This window comes from Macrotis lagotis, chromosome 4 (assembly GCF_037893015.1).
Source record: "Macrotis lagotis isolate mMagLag1 chromosome 4, bilby.v1.9.chrom.fasta, whole genome shotgun sequence".
NCBI lineage: Eukaryota > Metazoa > Chordata > Mammalia > Peramelemorphia > Peramelidae > Macrotis > Macrotis lagotis.
In genome coordinates, this window is record NC_133661.1 from 88,516,224 (window position 1) to 88,528,580 (window position 12,357).

The window sequence follows — 12,357 nt, forward strand, 5'->3', positions numbered from 1 at the left end:
AAGGTGGCAGACAATTATCTTTTAATTTCTACATCTGTTCAGTTAAAGTGAAAGGAATATTGCTTATGTTACCTGAAAACATATCCATATAAAATTAACTTAATGAATAAATATGTATACATCTAGTTGAGATTCAGTATGGTATAACTACATCATTCATTGGAGGAAGAGGTCAATATCAAAGAAATCTGAGACTTATTAACATTCTGATATAAAAGAGTTTGAGTCTTACCAGAAGCTCCAGAGCTTTCAAAGTCATTACCTATGAATAGAAGAAATGAAACATTGCATATCAATGTTAATTCCTTCTTTTTAGGAAAAATGCAGTGATTGAGATTCCCTGTACCTGGTGCTTAGGTGGGTCTATAAAATGTAAGTGATAGTTGGTCTTATGGTATGAGAGACTAAAATTAGCTTGATTTTTGAAAAACTCTCTCTTCTTTCCTCCAAAACAGATTCCTGCAATTTCTAATTATTGTACTTGCTTCTAAAGGATAAAGCCTTTGTTATTGGGGAGGGATAACTTATTGTTTATTCATTAAAGTGAAGGAATTAATTTTTCTATTAATCCATTGCTATTCTTTTGGGGAAGTGAGGACTGAAATGAGGGCTTCAGGAAATGAACAGAATACAAGATGTAATCTGTCCTTTATTTTAAAAAGACCAGATGAGGCATAGAGGAAGCAGGATGGCATGATAGAAAAAAGTCACCTTGAGACAAAAGTCTGAGAGATTCAATTTTTGACTATGCCTTTTACATCCTGTTACATATTCTTTTCCATTTGTATAATAGGGAATTGATATAGATGATCTGTGAGGGTCCCTTTTAGCTTGAAATTTAGGAACCTCTGGGATTTTAGATTCTTCCTCTCCCTTGTGGAATTTAGCATATATATAGTCAACTTTACCCTGCTTCATTGAATTATATTAACAGCTGAAAGGAATCCAAACTGCTTTAAACTCAGCCAATTGGAACACTATGAAAGGATTCCTCAATGCACCATGGGATGAGTTCCTAATAATTGCTTATAAATATATTTTCCATCTGTTATAAATGTAGTGACATATTTCTCTTGGAAAAAAATTTGCTACGAGATAAATTAAAATCACATTGAAGAATGCAGCCAATCTTGAAAACGATCTTCAAAAGATTTTGGATTTCCTCATATAGAGGCTTATCCTCTATGTGTGAAGAATGCAGGCTCTACAAAATCAGCCTTTGTGAGTCACATCTTGGTCAGTTTTTAGATATTGAATCTCTTTAAGATCCTGAAGAACCAGACATTGCTAATCATCCCAGCCATAATCAAAACCTTTCCAGCTTCAGGAGACCCTACCATGAGTGACATTCTGCTAGTACATAGCCTTTAAGAAGGCAGGTTTACCTCAATCCCCCAGTGAGATGACAGAGTAGGACTTTAATGGAAAAATTTATATATTTAGAAGAGAGAAGTGAAACTGTACTACTTTTCACTAATGAAGAAACTCAGAAGGAAAAGTTTTAATTACAGATTGTAATACAATTTATTTTCAAATGATGAAATGCGTAGGCTAATTGTTGCCTAAGTAGAAGTTCATTAATAACTTTCATGACTAGATTAGAATGTGAACTTTTTATGATATTTGAAAAGAGCTTGTTTTCTTTATTTTGAGACAATTTTCTTGAATTATTTACATGCTTCTCTGAACTTATGGCTATATATAACATATTAATTTACTGAACTGTCCTCTTTAGATAAAGTAGAAGTAAATTTCAAGCCAGACACTCTTCAAATAGAATTCATATACTTGTGCAAAGGTTTGAAAGGCATATAGAGTTAAAGAAAAGAAAGCTAACACTAACAGGTTTGCTCCAAATGAAAAGGTCTTCAATTCTTTTTTTTTTTTGCAAGGCAATGAAGTTAAGTGAATTGTTCAAGGTCACATAGCTAGCTATTTATTAAGTCTCTGAGGGCAGATTTGAACTCAGGTCCTCCTGACTCCAGGGCTGGTGCTCTATCCACTTTACCATTTAGCTGCACCCCCTTTTTAAGGCCTTCAATTCTTAAAAATAAATCCCAGTCTGGAATTAGAGCATGTTTTTTTTTGCTGATATTTTTAACAAGAATTTTATTTCATTGAGCAAAAACAGCATCTCTTGCATATGTAAAAATTATACAAAAGTCCTTGAAAGATATGACAAAAATACTCTTTCAATAACTTTAGTTTTTAATTTTGAGTAAGTCATAAAACAGAGATCATCCAGTGTCCTAGCTGCTCTCTTAAAGGAAAAGCAGAATAGAATCTGAAAAAAGGAAGAAACTCCCATAGATGGTGAGATCTTGCAGATGCAACTGTTTTGTAGCTGACATTGTGATGAATTTAACCAAGGCCTAGGACACTCCTGAGCCTCCTAAGACCCTCCTAAATCAGATCTAAAAATTGCTTTGGTTTGGCCTTTCTTTTATTTTAAATTTATTTTTATTAAAGATATTATTTGAGTTTTACAATTTTCCCCCCAATCTTACTTCTCTCCCCCACCCCTCCACTGAAAGCACTCTGTCAGTCTTTACTTTGTTTCCATGTTGTACATTGATCCAAATTGATTGTGATGAGAGAGAAATCATATCCTTAAGGAAGAGAGAAAAAGTCTAAGAACAAACAAGATCCAACAATAAGATCTGTTTTTTCCTAAATTAAAGGGAATAGTGCTTGAACTTTGTTCAAACTCCATGGCTCTTTATCTGGATACAGCTGGCACTCTCCTTTGCAGATAGCCCCCAAATTGTTCCTGATTGTTGTACTAATGGAATGAGCAAGTCCTTCAAGGTTGAACATCACCCCCATGCTGCTGTTAGGGTATACAGTGTTTTTCTGGTTCTGCTCATCTCACTAAGCATCAGTTTATGCAAATCCCTCCAGGCTTCCCTGAAATCCTGTCCCTCCTGGTTTCTAATAGAACAATAGTGTTCCATGACATACATAGACCACAGTTTGCTAAGCCATTCCCCAAATTTAGGACATTTATTTGATTTCCAATTCTTTGCCACCACAAACAGGGCTGCTATAAATATTTTTGTACAAGTGATGCTTTTACCCTTTTTCATCATCTCCTCAGGGTATAGACCCAGTAGTGATATTGCTGGGTCAAAGGGTATGCTCATTTTTGTTGCCCTTTGGGTGTAGTTCCAAATTTCTCTCTGGAAGGGTTGGATGAGTTCACAGCTCCACCAACAGTGTAATAATGTCCCAGATTTGCCACAACCCTTCCAACAATGACCATTATCCTTTCTGATCATATTGGCCAGTCTGAGAGGTGTGAGGTGGTACCTCAGAGAAGCTTTAATTTGAATTTCTCTAATAATTAATGATTTAGAGCAATTTTTCCTATGGCTATGGATTGCTTGATCTCCTCATCTGTAAATTGCCTTTGCATATCCTTTGACCATTTGTCAATTGGGGAATGGCTTTTTGTTTTAAAAATAAGACTCAGTTCTCTGTATATTTTAGAAATGAGTCCTTTGTCAGAATCGTTAATTGTAAAGATTGTTTCCCAATTGACTACATTTCTTTTGATCTTGGTTACAGTGGTTTCATCTGTGCAAAAGCTTTTTAATTTAATGTAATCGAAATCATCTAATTGGTTTTTGGTGATGTTCTCCAACTCTTCCTTCGTCATAAACTGCTCCCCTTTACATAGATCTGACAGGTAAACTAGTCCTTGATCTTCTAATTTGCTTATAGTATTGTTTTTTTAATGTCTAAATCCTGTAACCATTTGTATCTTATCTTGGTAAAGGGTGTTAGGTGTTGGTCTAATCTAAGTTTCTTCCATACTAACTTCCAATTTTCCCAGCAGTTTTTATCAAAGGGAGAGTTTTTAATCCCAATAGCTGGACTCTTTGGGTTTATCAAACAGCAGATTACTATAATTGTCTCCTGCTTTTGCACCTAGTCTATTCCACTGATCCACCACTCTATTTCTTAGCCAATACCAAACAGTTTTGATGACTGATGCTTTATAATATAATTTTAGATCAGGTAGGGCTAAGCCCCCTTCTTTTGCACTTTTATCATTAAGTTCCTGGAAATTCTTGACTTTTTATTTATCCATATGAATTTACTTACAATTTTTTCTAACTCGTTAAAGTAATTTTTTTGGAATTTTGATTGGTAGGGCATTAAACAGGTAGGTTAGTTTTGGCAGAATTGCCATTTTTATTATATTAGCTCTACCTATCCATGAGCAGTTGATATTTGCCCAGTTATTTAAATCTGATTTAATTTGTGTGAGAAGTATTTTATAATCGTTTTCAAAAAGTTTCTGAGTCTGTCTTGGCAAATAGACTCCCAGGTATTTTATATTGTCTGAGGTTACTTTGAATGGGATTTCTCTTTCTAGCTCTTCTTGCTGTATCTTGCTAGACATATATGGAAAAGTTGAGGATTTATGAGGGTTTATTTTATAACCTGCAACTTTGCTAAAATTGCTAATTGTTTCCAGTAATTTTTTGGATGATTTCTTGGGATTCTCTAGGTAAACCATCATATCATCTGCAAAGAGTGAGAGTTTTGTCTCTTCCTTCCCAATTCTTAATTCCTTCAATTTCTTTTTCTTCTCTGAATTAGAGCATGTTAAAGTTATTACAGACTTGGCGAATGAGGAGATCATATAGAATGAGGAGGCATGAAACTAGTAAAAAGACAACGTGGGTTCTAATCCAGTGTCTCACTCTCTTTGTTCAAATCACTCCTCCATTTTGGGCCAGTAAAATGAGAAGGACTGGACTGGACTAGGTGACTTCTGGAGGCTCACCTCTAACGTTCCATCATTCTATTTTGTCCTCCTCTCCCATTCTACAGGGGTTATGGCCACATTAGATTAGATGACTAGGAGAACAGGAGTTAGAAAGTTGATAGGGTCATCCTTGACTATTCAGCAATGAGATGCATAGATGTTTTAAAATAATACATAAGGAATCTTTTAAAAGGAAGGGGGGTAGGAGAATTAAGAACTAGGTAATTAATTTTTAAGGTGGCCATCAGTTTCCCTTAGAGGGAATCCCTTGTTGAAGCTACTGTGGAACTTTTTAAAAATTCTCCTTCTCTATCCCTTCTAAACCCTTCCTTAAATACAGAGTATCTAGGTTTACATTTGTTTGCTGCCAACCATTAAGAGACATTGAAACCACAAGGTATTTTCAGCTTCAGTAAAGTCCCATCCCTAGATACATGCTGAAAATGAAGAAAGTCCTCTTAGAGATTCTGGACCATTTCCCAAAGTTTCTGAGTTATAGAAAATGCCTACTCAGTCCATCAGAAATGAGGGGATACAGAAAAAACATCAGAAAGCCTATGCTTAGTGGAACATATTATGATAACCCAGTGATTGGGCATAATTGTCATTTAATAGATAGCTGAAATAAATAGACTTTGGCTAACTGAGAAGGCCTTTGATGTTCTAAACTAGGAAGATAGTTTCCTAAAAATGACCCTTGAAGCATCTATACTAAGCATGATCCTTTGATTGAATGTCAGTTGCTTTTTGAATGTTCAAACCCAGTTTTTGCCCACAGCTCAAATCTAATAATGTTTATTGTGTTCTTATTTTTAAAAAATAGAGACATGAGAAAATCAGGAAAGAGTAAGGATTTAAAAAAATGATTGATTTTAAATGATCTCAATGCTAAGAAAGATGAGGAAAAATATAATAATTACTTGATATTATATAAAATTCAAAATAAATAACTTCAATTGTACCAAGCATCTCTTTGAAAACTCTGTTGACTTTTATTTATGCCCACCAAATTCAGACAGGGAATGGAATTGGGGTTGATGAGGATTGGGAAGTGACAGACATTTTGTCATAAGGTAAGAAGAAGGTGGGGTAATGTTTGAACTCATTTCTTATCACTTACGACTTATTTTTAACTTCAAGATCAATGAGTGGACAGATAGGTTTATCATTGGGGGGGGGGGAATTACAATTAAAAAGAAAGAAGAAAAGTCCTGAAGATTAATATAGTTTGTCAAAACCTTAGAGCTGTCAACCTTCTCTTTCAGGATGATAGAGTCTTTTCCATTTCCATAAACTCTAAGTAGCCAAAGAGTTTGACTAATTGCACACTTAATTTGAATATTCAATGAAATTTATATATTAGAGAGCATTTAAAATTTAGGTGAGGTCCTCGACTGAACTTCCCCCCCTTGCCCTTGTCCACATCTAGTTTCTCTTTTTAACTTTTAGATTCCAATGCTTCATTTTTTTGGGGGGGGGGTTCCTTCCTTTTGGTTGATTAGAAAGTATTTGTTTTCCAAATAGTATTTACTTCATGGTGTTATAAAGTATTGAGGGACAACTTGGTATAATGAAGAATATTTAAAACTTGGAGTCAGGAAGGTCTGATTTCAAGTCTCACCTGCAATACTTATGGGCTCTCTGATTTTGGGAAAGTCATTTATTTAACTTTTCTGAGCCTCAATTTCTTCATTTTTAACTTGGGAATATTGATAAATGAGCTACTTCACAGAGCTAAGGGATCTCAGAAAAATCAGAATTCAAATCTAACCTTAGACACTTACTAACTATATGATTATGTACTAGTCACTTAACCTGTGTTTGCCTCAGTTTCCTCATCTACAAAATAAGGATAATAATAGCATCTACTTGTCAAGATAGCTATGAGGATCAAATAAGATAATAATTGTAAGGGGCTTAGCATAGTACTTGATACATAGTAAGCACAATAGCTATTATTAACATACTTTATAAACTTTAAGATGTTACCTGAATGTCAATTTATAATAAAGTTCTTTGCATACAAGAAGTATTCAATAAATTTTTTTAGGATTATGATCAGAATTAGGTTGATTAATTAGCATATTAATTTATTAATTGAGAATTTCCATGCATTGAATTTCTTTTTCAACGAAGAATTATATTTCTGAATAAAGGGATGCCTTTTTAATCAGAGGTATTAATTTTCCAAAACTGATGGAAGAATGCAGAAAGATTTGAAAATCTCCAGAAAAAGAATCAGCTTGCCAAAGTGTAAAGAAGGAATTTACCTGAACAAATCACACCGGCATCTTCTTTGTGACCACAATTGTGCACATACCAGCCTGCATGGGAGCACTGTCCTAAGTAGCTTTCGCCTCCAGAACAGTACACGTCATCCAGAAGAATCTGGTCAGAGGCCTGGCCAAAATGAGCTCTTCCGGGGGCCGAGACAGCCTGGCCACACCCAAGCTGTCTGCACACCACCTGGGCTTCCTTCAGATCCCAGAAGTCATCACACACTGTTCCCCAACTTCCTTCAAAGTAAACTTCCACGCGTCCAGAACACCTTCCAGACCCAGCCACTAGTCGGACTGTGAACCAGTCTTGGGGGGGAGACCCAGAAAAAAGCCCGGAAATCCAGTGAATGGCATATCTCTTTAGTGTTTCCTGGGATCTTATTCATTCTGCTCACTTTTGACTGTGCCCTCTGGTTTGCCTGCTGCTTCAGGTTAATTCACTCTTTGGAGGCTAACCAACAATATCACCATCAATATCTTAACTGATATTTATATGTTACTGTAGATATTTATATGATACACTAAGGTTTGTGTATCATTTGTCCATCTTATCTTGTTTTATCCTCACAACAAGGAAGGACTACCATCCTGATTTTATAGATGAGAAAATTGAGGAACTTGCTGATCTCCAGTGACTTAAGCAGAGTTTAAACTCACCCAGAATTCTGTGCACTGACCTGCTTAGCCTCTTTCTCTATTAAAGGAAATCCTCCCATTTTGCCTCAATCAATGTGGGATTCAACATGGAATAATGAGTAAAGAACTGAACTTGTGAAGAAAGAGACCCAGGTTCAAAACCCAGCACGTTCACACAAATGATTTGACCTAGGCAAGTCGTTTAACATTTCAAAGTCACAATTTCTTTTTTTTGTTAAATTGGAGATAATAGGGGCTTCCTCAATAGGCCTTTATGGGAGTCAAATTAATATATGTATACTGTGCTCCATAATTGTGTGTGTATGTATAATATATATTATATATATATATATATATATATATATATACTTATATCCTATGATTTTTAGCCTCCTTATTTTACAGATGAACAAACTAAAGCTCATAAAAGTTGTGAGATTTGCCTAAGGTTTCAGAGAAGTTGAATGGTCTAATGGAAGGAACATTGGAATGCGAATCAGAAGAGAGGTTCCACATTATGACATAATCCATCCATCAATCAGTGGATTATTTGTTGAATGACTATTATGTGCTAGTGATGGCTCTACTGTGCTACGTGATGGGAATACAAAAATAAGCCAAAGACACTTGCACTTAATGGGGGAGTCAACATTCAATCAAAAATACACAAAGATACAAGATATATTGTATCTGTATATAAGATAATTGATAGATAATTGACAGAGGAAATCCCCATTGAGGATTAGGGGAAGCTTCCTAGAGAAGGTGAGATTTTAATTGTGATTTAGCAGGAACCAGAGAAGTTAGTTATCAGAGAGGAGGAGGAAGAGCATTCCAGGTACAGGGGGAGAGTCAGAAAAAATGTCCAGAGCTAGGAGATGGAGTGTTATATTCTTGAAACAGTCAGAAGGTCAGTGCCATTTATTGTCAGGAAATACAATATAAAAAGACTAGAAGGGTGGAGGGGACTGGGTTATAAAGGTCTTTGAATGCAAATAGAACATTTTATATCCGACCTTGAAGGTTGAGGGAACCACTGAAGTTTATTAGGTAGGTGAGATAACATCATCTGATCTAAGTTTCAGAAAAATCAGTATATATCTGAAGATTAGAGGAGAGAGAAATTTCAGACAGGCAAAGTCATCAATAATCTGGTTTGTTTGATGATGAGGGCTTAAACCAGAGTAATGACAGCATCAGAAGGAAGAAGGAGGTTTCTATGAGAGATGTTGCAAAGGGTAAGTGGATGACTTTGACAAAGTCTTTGATATATAAGGGAGTGAGAGTTATTGAGGAATGCAGAATAATTCTTAGGTTGTGAGTCTGAGGGACTGGGGATATGGTGCTGGCTTCTATAGCAACAAAAAAGGAGTTGGGGAAGGCTTAGGGAGAAAAATAATGAGCTGTTTGGATATATTGAAGTTAAGGTGTCCACTGGATTTCCAGATTGAGTTATCTGAAAAGCAGTTGGAGATGCAAGATTGAAGGTCGGCAGAAAGGTTAGGGAAGGATAGGTGAATCAGAGAATCATTGTGGAGATGGTAATTAAATCCTTGGGAACTGATGAGTTCATCAAGGGAAGGACAATGGAGGGAGAAGACAAGATGGCCCAGGATAGGACCCTGAGGGACACCTACAGTAAGACTATGCCACTTTTCAGTTGGGTGGTCTTGGGCAATCTTTTTCTCTCTGGGCTTAATTTCCTCATCAGCAAAATAAGGTTATTAGATGAGCTGACTACTAAAGTCCCTTTTACCTCTACTATGATAATTCTAACTTATTCAGTTAGTTAATATGTGACTTGGGACTAGTCCTGATAACCTGTCTTTTTCTTAAATATACTTTCCACTTATTCCAGAACATACTGATGTAAAATAGTAGTCACTTGTATATGTATGACACCTAGTATTTTAAAAGTACTGTCATATTTGTTATTTCCTTTGATACTTTAGTTGAGAGCTGAAGTTAGTGTCCTCATTTTGTAGATGTGGAACCTGATATTGGGAGGCATTGAATCTTATCTAGAGCTCACCAAACTAATTTAGCAATCCTGATCCATTATCTTCCTTACAGGTATGGTTAAATTAAGTAAGAACTTTTGGTGTAGGACATCATCATTGTGAAAACAAAGTAGTTGCATTTAAAAAAATTGATTTGAATCTCATTAATGCCATTAATTGCCAAATGTGATCTTGGGCAACTCAGCTAAACAATGAATATTCATTTTCTTCTGGGCAGTTAGGTTGCACAGTAGACAGTATGCTGGATCTAGAGTCAGGAAAACTCATCTTTCTGAGTTCGAATATTACCTCAGACACTTGCTAGTTCTATGACCCTGGATATGACACTTAATTGTATTTGCCTCAGTTTCCTCATCTATAAAATGAACTGGAAAAGATATGTTAAACCACTCTAGTAACTTTGCCAAGAAAACCCCAGATAGGATCACAAAAAGTCAGACACAAATGAACAATATCAAAAATTCTGTTTTTTTTTCATTTGCAAACTAGAGAAGATAATAGTTGTGCTATTTATCTCACAGGTGTTTTACATATCAAAAATCAATACATGAAGAGGACTCTATGAAATGTAGAATACTATGGAAATGTCAACTTTTATGTATAATATTAAGCAAGAACAAAGATAGAGAGGAAACAACAAAATTGTTGTTGTCAGATGGGAACAACATATGGGAGCAAGAATTTCCATGGGAAATATTCTATTTCTAGCCCTGTTCTCAAACATCATTCATCATTCTTCAAAGCATTCTAACATTATCAAGCCTGATATAAATTATTTCTTATCAATATTATTGCTTAAATTCATAATAAGAATTCTTGAATTCTCAGAATAGCACTTCCTTCTTGCCTCTTATCTGAATAAGAAAGGGATTGGTTTGATAATTATTTACCTTCTCTCTGCTCCATTGGCATATTTTCCTGGTTTCTGTTTCTCCAGGGATGTCCTTTCCAAGGCCGTTCTCCAGGTCTTCTATTACTCCACCTGCAAACTGAGATATATCAATTCTTTAGTATCTAGAAATCAGTTAGCAGGGAAATAAGTATTCTGACCAACATTACTCTCTACTTCAATGATTCTTTTTTTTGGCAAGGCAAATGGGGTTAAGTGGCTTGCTCAATGCCACACAGCTAGGTAATTATTAAGTGTCTGAGACCAGATTTGAACCCAGGTACTCCTGACTCCAGGGTCGGTGCTTTATCCACTGTGCCACCTAGCCACCCCTACTTCAATGATTCTTGCATATTATTCCCTTCCCTTACTTCCCAAAATTATTTCTTCAAATTCATATGCACTTATGCTTTTATTTTGTACTTATTCTTTAAAAATAAGTCTTACTGATAAATTTTATTTTTATATCATGCTCCTTTCTGGATCCCTCTACCCCACTCCAGTCACTAGAACTAAAATCTGCCTTGTAATAAAGAAAAAAAAAACTTGAATGAAGGAAGCCAATATAACGATCCCATTGCCCAATGTATGCTAGATGGTACTGTGGTTTGAGCACAGGACTTAGAGTTAGGAAGACCCGAGTTCAAATTCTTATTCATATGTTTTACTAGCTGTGTGACCTAAGCAAGTCAATTGAAATTTGTCACCGTTTCCTCAGAGTTAAATGGTGATAACAATAACACATCTCATAGGATTGTATCAAATAATTAGCATATATAAAATACAAAATAAATTGTATTATCATTATATTCTATATTTTTGCAGTGTGGAGAGAACTGTTTAATTTTATGTTTTCCAGGGTCATTATCGTTGACTTTTCAGCTCAGGAATTGACCTCATTTATACTCATTCTTATGTAAGTTATCCTTCTACCATTTCACAGTTCAAAACTTTATACAAATCTTTCCATTTTTTCTGAATTCTGGATATTCATAATTTCTCATGGCACAGTAATATTCCACTAAACTCATATAAAACAGTTCATTCAGATATTCTGCAACTGAGGGGCTTCTGTTTTATTTCCAATTTTTTACCTGCACAAAAAAGATATGCTGTAAATATTTTGTCATAGATTAAAACTTCCTATTTTTGACCTCCTAAAGTTCATATCTAATAAGAGATCACTGGGTCAAAGAGTATGACCAGTTTAATCACTTTTCTTACATAAATCCTATTTTTAAGAGTGATTGGGCCACCTTAAAGCTATAACTACACTAATCTTTATGTTTCTTTTCCTTTATCTGGACTTGCTTGAAGTAATTATTTGCACTTGATAACTACTCCAGTGAAAATGAAATCCTCAGATATTTCCTATTAACTTTGAAGAAAAAACTTTTCCTAATGCCCCCTTTCCATTTTATTGTGTTGTAGTTTTCACATTCATTTTAGTTAGGCTCCATATCACTAGGATAACTTTTTGACACTTGTTTTATTTACTTTGTGTTGGTGCAAAGTAACAGGTAGATAGATAAGTTTTCATATGTACCATATGCCAGACCCAGGAGAATTAAATCAAGATGCACTGAAATAAAACAATTGCTTTGCAAAGATATTAGATATTTTGGCTCCTGGTCAATGCAAATATTATAGTTTCTCTTTTCCCCTACTTCCTCATTCTTTGTAGTTTTGTACAACGGCTTTACTCTAGCCACTGTGCTACCATTCTAGCACAGAATCAGTCATTATCCCTCCAAA

The 12,357-nt window shown here is 35.2% G+C and overlaps 1 long non-coding RNA gene across 1 annotated transcript in view; it reads right to left on the minus strand.

The window, feature by feature from the left end:
• Nucleotides 1–231: 231 nt before the first annotated feature.
• Nucleotides 232–12,357, minus strand: part of LOC141521184 (uncharacterized) — a 30,349-nt gene continuing 18,223 nt past the window's right edge. The window contains exons 2-3 of the long non-coding RNA XR_012477860.1: nucleotides 10,604–10,702; nucleotides 232–262 (exon numbers count right to left, since the gene is read on the minus strand). This is a non-coding gene — a long non-coding RNA (uncharacterized LOC141521184). The remainder of the gene's footprint in view (nucleotides 263–10,603; nucleotides 10,703–12,357) is intronic.